The 13,784-nt window shown below is 34.7% G+C and overlaps 1 protein-coding gene across 2 annotated transcripts in view; it reads right to left on the bottom strand.

Annotated features, from left to right (window-relative positions):
- The window catches only part of DACH2 (dachshund family transcription factor 2), a 563,669-nt gene that overhangs the window by 118,283 nt on the left and 431,602 nt on the right, over positions 1-13,784 (bottom strand). The window lies entirely within an intron of this gene.

Here is a 13,784-nt window from a genome sequence, read left to right as displayed (position 1 = left end):
TTTCAACTCTCTGAAATTCATGTGCTCTATCTTAATGAAGAGCAGTTGCTGTTCACTCAAAAAGAACACACTCATTTATAAGAGCATGATAACATGCACAAATATGTGTTAAGACACAAAAATCACTTATTTTGTTCTCAGATCCAGTCTAAAACATCAGATTTTTGTACAGAATGTACTGGATAAGATATAAAACCATAGCCTCCAATTTGAAATTGGACTTAACTTTTCTCATCAATGCTAGAGAATGAAGTAACATGTGCATCAATGCAGAATGTTATATTATCACAATGATCTACAATGTTATAGCTATTTCATCTGGCACTTAGCATACTGTGGGAACAGGACCATTGCTTAAAACAATATAGGAAACAACCACAGAATTATTTTCCCTCACATACTTTTAAGGAAAATACTTTAAACAGAGAGGTACAAGGTTGAATTCTAGTCACTTCAGTTGTAGACAGTCTGACTTCACAAAACAAAATGGTTGTGTGGACAGCTCCATCTCTATGCTTGATCTGGCTCATCCATCCAAGGGTAGGTGGTTCAGCTCTCATTTCCATGCTGGTACTGTGACATTAACATTTCCACCTGGTTGAGTCTATCCCATATGCTGCCTAAAGCATTGACCCTGTTTTATGGAAGGGTTTAAGCCTAGAAACCGTGGGCACTCTGTAAAATATGTGCATTTAACCCAGCCGGTGTGGCTTAGTGGATTGAGTATCATCCATGGGCTGAGAGGTCCCGGTTGAATTCCTTGTCAGGGCACATGCCTGGGTTGCAAGCTTGATCCCCAGTAGAGGGCATGCAGGAAGCACCAGACTGATGTTTCTCTTTCACATCAATATTTCTATCTCTCTCTCCTTTCCTCTCTCTCTAAAAAATCAATAAAAACATAATTTAAAAATATGTACATTTACTGAAAAAAAATAGGTAAAAATTAATCAATTGCTAATATTTCTAGCACTTAACATTGTAATTATTTTCTCTTCTTTGAGTTCCCTCCCAGACTTTGTTTGTGGGGATACTCATTTTTACATTGTAAACACACTGCCATGTTGTTTCAGGTATCATATTTACAAAGTGTAATGGCTACATAGTAGTCTATTAAGTTTAATGCACTAAAATTTATTTAACATCAGACTTTGAGTTTGTTTCAAATTTTTCACTGGCCATAAGAACATTCATTTGAATTATTTCCTTACAATCAATTAATTCCCCCAAGTAGGATTTCTGAATCAAAAAGGTTGAACATCTTTATACTTTTGCTTTCAAGAACCACATTTACACAAACAGTTTTCAGAGTTGAAGGCTTTTTAAGGAAATCGTTTCAGGGCCAATTGTTATTCTTCCTGAAGATTTAAAATTTACTTTAGCAAAACTGCCTGCTAGAATCTCTACCAGGCATTTTTTAACCTTTCTACCCATTCATCTACTCCTACCTCAGATCTGGGAATCTACAGGACTCTTTCAAACCTCCTTGGATCAAAGTCAATATTTAAACCAAAGAATGAGAGTCTTGGACGGTCTCCAACTTAGAGGAGTTCCAGAGAAGGAAAGACCAGTCCTCCAGCAGCATATGTAAAGCCTGAGGGGTACCTGCCCTGCCTATGGAGACAAAGATTTCTGATCAAATAGGGAAGAAATAAGTATGAAACTGCTCAGTTCATGCTAAGCCATTCATTTTCCATGCATGGAAGCTAGAAGGTAGGAAATTTAGTTGAATTTGATATATTGGCTTTAATGGATCAGAAATCTTTACCTTAGTCATGCTGAGGTTTGGTGTGTTCATTGAAAACATGCAACACCCTATGATTACACCAATTGTTCTCTCTTTTTATTCAGATGTTTGCTGTTGTATATTCATTGCCTAAGTGCAGGGAGGTAATTTATGGTTGGTGCATTGAAATCAATTAGCATTCACAAATTTGAAATTCCAATTAAAATCAATAAGACATTGTTATGCTTTAATGAACAGGGTGGGGGAAGGGGAATATTTTAATAAATGATGAAAGTAACTACATTGCAACACTGAGAATTCTTTATAGTAATATTGGGCCAATAAACACGATTATTATCAGAAAATGCTAAAATTTAAAAGAGCAATATTTGAACAGAATGTAACCACTCCATCATTTCAGCACTATGTCTAAGATATGAATCACTTCACCACTACAGAACTGTAATTTGTAAAATTATAAGTAAAACATGAACAAAGATACACTTAAAAGATACTAAATTATACCACAGATATTAAAATGGCATTGCACCATCACAGCCGCAACAGCCTACAGCAATACCAGGGCTGAGACTATGTCAATATTTATTTCATAAATTGAGAATCTTTTAGTCCACATTCAATCTTGAATGGCAGTTTATGTATAAGTCTAATGTTTTATAATAATATATTCCAAATAAACTGGAATAGAAAAAATTTTTTTAAGCATTACATGATTCCAAGGTATATTTGTGTGTGCTTCAATGAGAGCTTTAGATGAACTTTTCTGAACAACTCTCATCTCTTTAACTACCATGTTAAAAATGATAGGACAGCCCAGCTGATGTGGCTCAGTGACTGAATGTCAACCCATGCACCAAGAGGTCACCTTTTTGATTCCCAGTCAGGGCACATGCCCAGGTTGTGGGCAAATCCTCAGTGGGGGGGCATGCAGGAGGTGGCCCATCAATGTTCCTTCGCACCGATGTTTCTATCTCTCTCTCCTTCTCCCTTCCTCTCTTTCTAAAATTTTTTTAATGAAGAAAGAAAATCAATAAAGAAAATATCTTTTTTAATATGATACAAGGACAAACCTAAGAGGAATGGGGAGGGGGTGGGTGGAAAGAGATAAACCAAAGAACTTATATGCATATATGCACAACCAATGGACACAGACAGTCTAGGGAAAACAGGAGGGGGTTGGGGGTGAGAAGAAGGTGGTCAATTGGGGATACAGGAGGAGACATCTGTAATACTTTCAATAGTAAATAATAAAAATAATAATAATAAATGCTAGAGGGGGAAATATTTACTGGTTGTTCTCATTTCCACAGAGTATGTATATAAGAAATCATCCTGCACTCTGAAGGCAACTGCATATGACGTGAATGACTGGAGAATGTGGGACATTCTTGATATTTGGATTCCAATAGCATTATATTTCTGGACACATCTTTGTTTTTTTTTGTTTTTGTTTTTGTTTTTGTTTTTGTTTTGTTTTGTTTTGTAGTACGTGCCCGTAGCGGGAACCAAACCCAGGACTCTCTGGTCAACAGGCCAATGCTCAAACACAGAGCCAATCTAGCCAGGGCAAATCTTTGTCTTTTGACCTAAAATTGTTACCAGTTTTAAATTTATGCAAACCGACTTAACAACTTAGTTTGGAAGTTTCTGTAGCCCCAAATTTTTCATTACCCTATGCTCCTTTGCCAATTTGTAATAACATCCCCTGCTCTTAAAGCTAACAAAATATTTTAAAATATTTTACCAATCATGTGTCAAACCTTTTTATTTACCACTGTGTAAAGGGCTTGGGTATCCACTGTCCTTTTCCTAGATAGGCATCTATGTATGTATCTATCTATCATCTATGTATCTATCTCTAGGTGTATTAGTTTGCTAAGACTGCCATAAAAAATACCATATACTATGGACAAAATGTTGTCCCTCAAAATTCATATGGAACATCTTCATTCTTGATGTGATAGTATTTGGAGGTGAGGCTTTTGAGAGTTGAGTAGGTTATGAATAGGATAAGTGTCTTTATAAAAGACACACAACCACCTCTTGAGCCTCTTCTGTCATATGAGGTCACAGGAAAAATATGACTGTCTATGAACAAGGAACGGGGCCCACACTGGACACTAAATATGCCAGCACCTTGATCTTGGGTTTCTAGCTTCCAGAATTGTAAGAAATAAATATATGTTTTTTATAAGCCACCTAGTCTATGGTATGTTTGGTATAGCAGCCCAAATGAATCAGGAAACCACAGAGTGGGTAGCTTCAATGACAAAACTTTATTTTCCTACATTTCTGGAGATTAGAAGTCCAAGATCAAGGTGGCAACAGGTTTGGTTTTCCTGAGGCCATTCTTCTTGACTTGCAGATAGCCACCTTCTCCCTGTGTCCTTACATACTATTTCATCCATGTATGCATGGTGTCCATTTGCAGGCCCAAATTTTGACTTCTTATAAGGATACCAGTCAGACTATTAGGGCTCACTATTATGGCCTCATTTTAACTTAAACAACTCTGTAAAGATAGTATATTCAAATATCACATTCTGAGGTACTAAGAGTTAGAGCTTCAACATATGAAATTTCGGAGGAAACAATTTAGCCAACACTATAGAGTATGCATTGTTTACCGAACCAGATCATACTAGCTTTGTAAGGGAATCCCTCTAATAAAGAGGGGACAAAACGTATAGCATTTCAACAAGGCTTATCTAGGAAACCAAGTAACAGTGGGTTAGGGAAAATAGAGAGGACACATCAAAGTCTTTATCTTTATTTCAAGAAACTTTGTATTAGGTATAAACCTAACCCAATATAGTTCTAAGTAGAGAGAGAGAGAATGTAAAAAGTGCAGCAAATTCTAAATAATTGAATGATTTCATTTGCTCAGGCTGGGTGGCTCAGCTGCTTGGAATGTCGTCCTGTTTGTGGGTTTGATTCTGGGTTAAGACACATACTTAGGTTGTGGGTTTGATCCTTGGTTGGGGCACATACAGGAGGCAACCTATTGATGCTTCTCTCTCACATCAATCTCTCTCTCTCTCTCTCTCTCTCTCTCTCTCTCTCTCTCTCTCCCTTCCTCTCTCTAAAATCAATAAAAACATATCCTTGGGTAAAGATTTAAAAAAAAAGAATTGAATGATTTCAGCTTTTTTATATCAACTATTTATCACTATTTTAATTCAATGTTTAGCAAAACTAAAGCTATGAAATAAACAGTATAGAAACTGTTACTACGTTAATATAATAGATAATTACTTCAATCTCAACTTCCAATAAGAAAACTAGAGAGTACTACATTTTTATAAACCCCCATCTAGTAGAAATCTATATTCCTAATTAGAATCAGTGTGAGAATAATGAAGTGATGAACTATTGGGAAATCTTATTTGACAATGCATTTGATAAATGTCCATTGTCTTAATTAAAAACTCTCAACTTTGCAATTTTAATATTTTTTTCTTTAAAACTCACTGTAAAACATTAGTATTCTCAGAGAATTGTTTATGTTTGCTGCTTTTTCTTTGTGGGAGAAGTGGCCAGAATGCAGAGACCTCGAAATCATGGGGTCTTTACAATAGATGCATAGAATTTCAGAGATGGAAAGGTCCTTTATTTCCATTTACTTAAAATAATATTTTTTAAAAGGAGCAGGAGCTTAAGATGAGTACGATCCAAGGCAGTATTTTAATTCACCAAAATGCTGCTTTACTAGTACTCTTCTAATCCCCATTCTAGTGACAGAATGCTTACTAGGGTCACGTTTGTGAAAAATATGGAGAACATTATGTGTTTTTAAAAATGATCAGATGCCTAACAGGCCAAAACCTCAAAGTATTTCAAATGGATATAAAATATATGCAGCAGTAATACTCTAACTACAAACAGCCAACACATTCTTAATCTTAATATTTTCATGTTATCATGTCCTCACTTTCTTAATGTGCTTTGCTGTTAAGATAGACCCAGAGCCTGGCCAGTTTGGCTCAGTAATAGGAGTGTCAGCCCATGGACCAGAGAGTCCTGGGTTCGGTTCCCAATAAGGGCACGTACCTCGGTTGCAGTTTGTCCCCGGCCCCAGTTGGGGTCATGTGGATGGCAGCCAGTCAATGTGTCTCTCTCACATCGATGTTTCTCTCTCTCTTCCTCCCTCTCTTCCTCCCTCTCTTCCTCCTGCTCTATCTGAAGATAAATGCAAAAATGTCCTCGGGTGAGGATAAAAAAAAAAAGATAGACCCAGAGACATGGAAGTAGGGATCAGATGGACAATCCTCAGAGGAAGAGGGAGGGGTATGATGGAAGAGATAAATCAAAGAACATGTATGCATATATGCACAACCAATTGACACAGACAGCAATGAAGTGAAGAGGGGAGCAGGGAGGAGGGTGTCAAAGGGGGAAAAATGAGTAACATCTGTAACAAAAATAAATAAATTAATTAATTTTTAAAAAAAAAGAAAGCATCCAGGAGTAAGTGGAACAGGGGCAGCAAAAAATACATCAAAATAAAAGAAATTAAACAAAGAATGAGTAAAGGGAGCTGATAAAACATTGGTATCACAGTGAAGGGTATCAGGATCATCACCCTTCTTTAGGGTTAGTAATCCTCTATAAAATGCATGAACTACTTGTTCTGTAGGTTTGAGTTTCTAAGAATACTGAGTTTAAATGAGTCATATAAAAGGGTTTTATATTTTCACAAACCTGCCCATAGAAAGCATTCTGTATTTAGATCTCTGTCTTCTGACTCGAGTTTGGTATGTCTTTTGAAGTTTAAGAGGAACAATATAGTAGGAGTTGCTATTATAAATTGAAAAGCACAAATGTAAAAGTTATCTATTATGGGAAAATATAAGTTAATTATTAAATACAACACTATGGGCTTGAATGTGGAAAATGTAAATGTTTATGACATGCTGTCCTTACTTTCAGCCTTTTGTAGCTGCAACAAAACACATTACTCAGATTATTTGAAAATATGGACCTAAATGAATCATATTTTCAGTAATCTTATATACATAAAGTACAGAGCAAGCAGCCAAATGGGAAGCAGTCAACAGCTATGTAACATATGGCCTAACTCAAGCTTGTTTTCTCATTCATAGATTTTGTTTAGCAAAAGTCCTAGCTAAATGCACATTGTTTGATGAATCTAAATAGCATGTAGCTTTTTGTAGTAAAAAAAATGTCATAATTAAACCAGTAAATTGGAAAAGTAGGCGGGGGGGAAGCTGAGCAGGGCAATATCCAGAAAACAGGAATACCTTGTTTCCATAATCATAAAGTTTACATACAATAAACACTAGTAGTGGAGACTGAATACAGACCAGCATGATCTACCACTGTTTTATTAATGTATCAACATCATTCTAATCAGGAGAAAATAACCAGCTCTACACTTTTATTATTACCATCATCATTATCATCATCATCATCATCATCATCACCCTCAAGGATATGGAGTCAAGTCCAAAAGTCTTAAAAATTAATAGTCACTGTAAAAGTATATAACTGGATTTAATGGGAAACTATTGCTTAATAGTATACTTAATAATGAAAAATTAAGTATTCATCACAGGCTTACTCAAATAAATTACATCTACCTTATATATCGTTCTAAGAATTAGGCTGACATGTTTCACTAAGAAAATGTAAAACCCAGATAAAGTCCCAGAGAACCAGATTTGGTTCTAGATTAAACTGCTACAAGATGTACATATTCCCTGTGTGACACTTGAAAGTACAGTGGATAAAACGTGAACGTTGCATTATTGAGATTCAAAGATCAGTTCAGCTCTACAGGGAATGAAATCACATGTAATGAAGGCACATGGCTCCCCTATATGACCTGCTGAGTGTGATGACAGGGTTGAGGAAATGCTTACAAACTGTTCACTTTGCATAACTTGAAAAAGATTCTGATTAAAGGGAATCTTGCTGTAGACACTGGAAGACAGTGAGATTTTCCCTGCTATTATTTTACAATTAAAAAGGATAAACTTATATTAATCACTGTCTTATAAAACCCACATACTTTTTAATCGTCCTTGTATTTACCCTGGTATAATTCTGTGTTTCTTGGAGCCAAATTAAAAAAAAAAAATCCTTTAGTTTAATATAACCTGTGTACTGTGGCTAATGTAAAAGTTTGTGTGACAAGATGTTTTTTGAAGTTTGGATTCATTTCTTGCTGGTGTACGTTGTACCAGTTGAAAAGTTCCCCCCTTACCCTGCCAAACTAGTACAAGTTCAAGTCATTCACGGTCCTTTCTTATCTGAATACGAGTTCCTTCTGTCACCCTGAATAGCATGCGGTCTGTCTAAATGACAACCATATTATCAGGTCTCTTTGCAATAAATAATCACATAATACCAACATCTATCTTTTCCCTTTTTCTGTCATATCTCTGAAATATTGAACATCAACTGCTGAGAATAAATGCTAAGGATTTATTTTAAAGAGATGGATCCTATAATTCATAAGCTGTGACATGTGTTCTTGTGAAATATACCTTAAATCGGAGGTCTCTAAAGTAAAGTATGCATACCCCTGGAAATACAAAAGATGATCTATGAATGTAGAGCAAGACATTAAAGTTCCGATTTTTATTTTAATTAAAAAGTGAGTACAACATTATGCTTGATTAATATGTAAGATATGGATCATCAGTGATGCCTTCACCAGTTAAACATTAGATGTATCTCAAAGGAAAAGTGGGATTTCACAGCAGAGCAACAGGAACTCTTTGTCACCTTCATTAAGAGGTAAAAATATTGTGAAGGTTATCATATTGGACAAAGTAATCATATGGCTCTCATTGACATTAATAATATACTTCTAAAAGCTTTTGTATGTGGGTTTTTTTTTTTCATTTTAGTCTCACTATTCAATTTCTATTTTGTGTACATACTTTAGTACATGTATATAGCTCATGACTCAACTTATACATACTAAGAGCATGCTCATTATTTACCTGATGGAGTGCATAAATAAATTATTTTAGACAGCTGCCTTAGATTAAAAAAATTTTTTTAAGGGAGCACAAACTTAACTTTCTTTTGACAATCAATCAGAAATCTTCTCAAAATATGCATTTATAATGTTAAATTTTTACAATCCTCATTTTTCCTTCTTCATTTCTTATATACTAGCTCTGGGGTCTACAAACCTGCCATTTATTTATTTATTTATTTATTTATTTATTTATTTATTTATTTCCTCACCCGAGGACATTTTTGCATTTATCTTCAGATAGAGCAGGAGGAAGAGAGGGTGGAAGAAACAGAGATACCTTGATATGAGAGAGATACATTGATATGGGAGAGATACATTGACTGGTTGCCACCCACAGTACCCCAACAGGGGCCAGGGACAAACTGTAACAGAGGTATGTGTCCTTAGTGGGAACCGAACCTGGGCCTCTCTGGTCCACAGGCCGACGCTCTAACTGCTGAGGCAAACTGGCCAGGCCCAAACCTACCATTTATATAATTTAAGTATTGCTTCTATTATACTGTTAATTTAACCAATATAGCCATACTTTTGAAGCTAATGAGTTAGACATAAAAGTAAAAGACAAGACTGACTACATGAAATGGAGAGAATAATTTATCTTGTTTTTGAGTCCTGCACAATGGTGAGATACATTATTATATGTATATAAATGGTTAATATGTATAATACACATATATTAATATAGTCCCTATAAGTATTAATATTACCTTTCACAGTAGTCTTTACAAATATCAAAAACCACTGGGGGAACCATAAAGTGGTCTCTAGACAATAGAATTTATTTTCCCAGAAAATTAAATAGAAACAATTATGATCTTTTATAGCAAATGAGGAGAGTTAATTATTACTCAGACAACAACTTTTCTTGTTGGAATTTCAGCTGTCTATTTGTACTCCATGGAGTGGTGAGGTTAGAGTGATCTTACTTGACTGGCAGTTGTCAAGTGGCAAAGGTCTATAAAAAATAGAGACAGATAGAGACAGATGCAAAACAGAGAAGGAAAGAATGTATCCTCTCAATATTAGAACAGCATAGTAGAAATAGCATCAGAGAGGCCTGGGGTTGAATCTTGGCTCCTCCAATGAATAGACCTAGGTTTTGAAAAGGACATTAAAGCTCTTTGAGTCTATGTTTCTTGATATTTAATATGAATATAATAATATCTACTGACTTTGTGGTTGCTATAAGGATTAAATGAGAAAGAATGTAAAACACTTAGCACACTATCTGGCTATATTAAGCACTAAATATCATTTTAGTTATTTTGGAATATAAATGACAAAGTTAGTGTTTTAGCTATTAACATCATTAACTTGTCTATAGAATACCTTTTTTAAAATATTACTACCACCAGTGACTGCAATAATTAAATAAATAACCCACAAAGGTAGAAATCCATTATTTTGCAGGTAGTACATTTATTTGCATGGCTATATACATTTTAATGTAGTATCATTAACATGGACAGTCAGGTATGTACTGAAAGGCAAGAACACCAAATGTGACTTTACTGGGCTACTTCCAACAACATATCAAGTGGTTCAGCAGATGTAATTACTGTCAAGCCTTGCCAAGAATTTGAAATGTGACCATTAATTCAGCAATTCCCAATCTGTCCATCAGTCAGTCATACTTAAAAAATATGCCTGTCACCATATAGATGAAGAAATCTATTGATAATTACATAATAAAATCCTTTTATCGCTTTGAATATCTAAATGTATACTTCAAACTTTTTTCTCTAAAAACATATTAGCTAAATAAACTTTGCCTCAGAATCAGAAACAAGAAGATACTGAAAATATTGGGCACTTCACAAATTTTACTTTATATCTATATATCTATATCTATCATCTATATCTATTAGTCACAAAACAAGTGAGTGTACTCAGGAGGGTGAGTGAGATACAAAAAACTATGCATAGTCTGGTCTCCTCTTGGGAAAGCAGAGGCAGGTGTTACTTTTATTCTCTTTCTCTATACAGAGGAGATAGAGTTTGTCTGGCAGGCAGTGAGTAATAACTCCGGGATTTCTTGAAAGAGGAACCATAAGAGTAACATATTTTAAAACATGAAATAAGTACTAACATTAAAAAGAAGAGTGGTAGAAAGAATGGATTGTAAATTTTTTCAAAAGTGTTCATGTCACTCTAAAATAAATGCAAAATATAATACAAGATAGGAGAGGAAAGATGCAGAGGCAAAGTGAACGTGGAAGATACAGAGAAAAGAAGAATTTCAGCAGGAAAGAAACAAGACAAAATCTACCCAAGAGAAACAAGATTATATATATATATATTTTTTTTAACTGTAATTTTTTTTTTATTTTTATTTATTTTTTATTTTTTTTATTATTATGAATTTTTATTTATTTTTTTGTTACAGATATTTTACACAAGATTATATTTTTAAGGCTTCTAGCTAAAGATCAAAATTCACAAAAAAAAAACTATAAAATTGCGCAAAGTATAATAAATTGAAATACAAGACAGAGCCCAGGATAAAAATATATTTTGTTAAGTTGAGACATTGGAGTGAATACACTGAAATCTATTTTAGATGGAAAAAAAAGAGCAGAGGAACACAGCTTTTAAAAATGAAACGGAATAGCTCTGGCCTGGCTCAGAGCGTCGGCCTGCGGACCAGAGAGTTCCTGGTTCGGTTCCCGCTAGGGGCACGTACCAAAAAACAAACAAACAAACAAACAAAATGAAACGGAATGGAATAGAAAGAAGGAAATGAACTAGGAGAAGGGAAATGAATAATTATTAAATCAAATGAACAATAGCAATGCATAACAATTATAAATTTAATAAGAAATATTTAGTAGGTCTGGATTCTTAGTACCTATGGATGAATGGAATTCCTCTTTCACTTCTATTATGAGAAGACTTGTGAGTTACTATTTATAGTATCAAAGAGGTTCATAAATTGATTTTATCACTATGTTGAGTAATTAAAACTACAATTGGCAGTTATAGGCCATTACTTAGAAAAAATACAATACACAAGTTTAATATCCATGGGAATCACATTTATTGAACACTTACTATGTACCAGAAAAAATGTTCAGATCACATTGAACACTTGATATGTTCCAGAAACTATTTATCTAGTCCTCCCAACAACCCTCTATGGTAAGTATTATAGTAAGTCATATTTCATAGAGAAAACATGGGCTCAAAATGATCAAGTGATTTACCCAAGTTCACACAGCTAGTAAAGAATGAAACCAAAATAGGCTCCAGAATTCACACGCTAAACCACTATCATCAACTCTACCTTACACAATGCATTTGATATAAATACTTTAAAAATATTTTTTGTTTTTTAATGAAAGTTTATGTGCAAAATTATATTAGTTTTGGATATACAAAATAGTGATTAGACATTTATTTTATTTTATTTTTTATGAATTATTTTTAAAAATTATTTTACTTAATGTTTTTCATTGCTACATTCCACCCTCCACCCACCACCCTCTCCCATCATCACCACACTGTTGTCCATGTCCATGAGTTCTCTATCTTTTTTTCCTTTTTGCTCAATCCCTCCACAACCCCTCCCTTCCCCTCCCCCCTCCTCCACAGAGCTGTCAACCTGCTCTCTGTCTATGGGTCTGTCTCTGGTTTGCTTGTTAGTTCAGTTTGTTTATTTGGTTCCACATATGAGTGTAATCATGTGGTACTTGTCTTTCTCTAGTTCTCCAGACCCATCCATGCTGTTGCAAAGGGTAAACTTTTCTTCTTTTTTATGGCCAAGTAGTATTTCACTGTGTATATGTACCACAGCTTTTTTATCTACTCATCTACTGAGGGACACTTGGGCTGCTTCCAGATCTTGGCTATTGCAAATAATGCTACAGTGAACATAGGAGTTCATCTATTCTTTCAAATTAGTGTTTTACGTTTCTTCAGATAAATCCCCAGAAATGGAATTACTGGGTCATAAGGCTGTTCCTTCTTTTCTTTTCTTTTTTTTTTTTTCTTACCCAAAAATATTCTTACCCAAGAATATTTTTCCATTGATATTTTTAGAGAGAGTAGAAGGGAAGGGGGGAGAAAAAGAGAGAGAGAGAGACATTGATGTGAGAGAGAAACATTGATTGGTTATCTCCTTCACGAGCCCCGACCAGGGCTGAGATCGAACCTGTAACCATCTTTGACAGGAAATCAAACTTGCGATCCTTCGGTGTGAGGGCCAGTGCTCTGTCTCTGTCCACTGAGCCACACTAGCCAGGCAAGGCAGTTCCATGTTTAATTTTTTTGAGGTACTCCAATGTTTAGATAATTATATAACTTAGAAAGTACTCACTTCAACAAAACTAGTACCCATCTGACACTATACATAGTTATTACATTAATGACTAAATTCCATAGGCGGTACTTTGTATCCCATGACTACTTTTACAACTAGCAATTTGCACAGCTGAATCCCTTCCCCCTTTTCATTCATTCTCCCAAACCCTTCCCATATGGCAAGCATCGAAATGTTCTTTGTATCTATAAGTTTGTTTTTCTTTGGTTTCTTCATTTATTTGGTTTTCTTAGATTCTACATATAAGTGAAATCATATAGTATTTGTCTTTCCCCATCTGACTTGTATCCCTTAACATAATACCCTCTAGGTCCATCCATGTTGTCACAATTGCAAGATTTCATTCTTTTTATGGATGGGTAATATTCCATTGTAATATCTCATCTTTTTATTCATTCACAATGGACACTGGGGTTGTTTCCATGTCTTTACTATTATAACTAATGCTGCATTAAACACAGAGGTGCATAAGTCTTTTTGAATTGGTGTTTTGGATTTCTTTGGATAAATACCCAGAAGTGGAATTTTGGGGTTCGACTGTCTTTTGTTATTGCCTTTGTTTTGATATAATGCTGAAAATAAAAATAATAATTCAAGCAGAAAAGGCAGAATTACTGCATCCAATATGATTATAGACACTTGTTTAATCTTCAGAAAAAAAGATGCTAAAAGCGATGGGTTTATGGTAATAAAAATATACCTATTTCAAA

The sequence above is a fragment of the Molossus molossus genome, unplaced genomic scaffold (genome assembly GCF_014108415.1).
Source record: "Molossus molossus isolate mMolMol1 unplaced genomic scaffold, mMolMol1.p scaffold_m16_p_2, whole genome shotgun sequence".
In the NCBI taxonomy this organism is placed as follows: domain Eukaryota; kingdom Metazoa; phylum Chordata; class Mammalia; order Chiroptera; family Molossidae; genus Molossus; species Molossus molossus.
The sequence above is the reverse complement of the archived record's forward strand: the minus strand, read 5'-3'. Positions and strand labels throughout refer to the sequence as shown.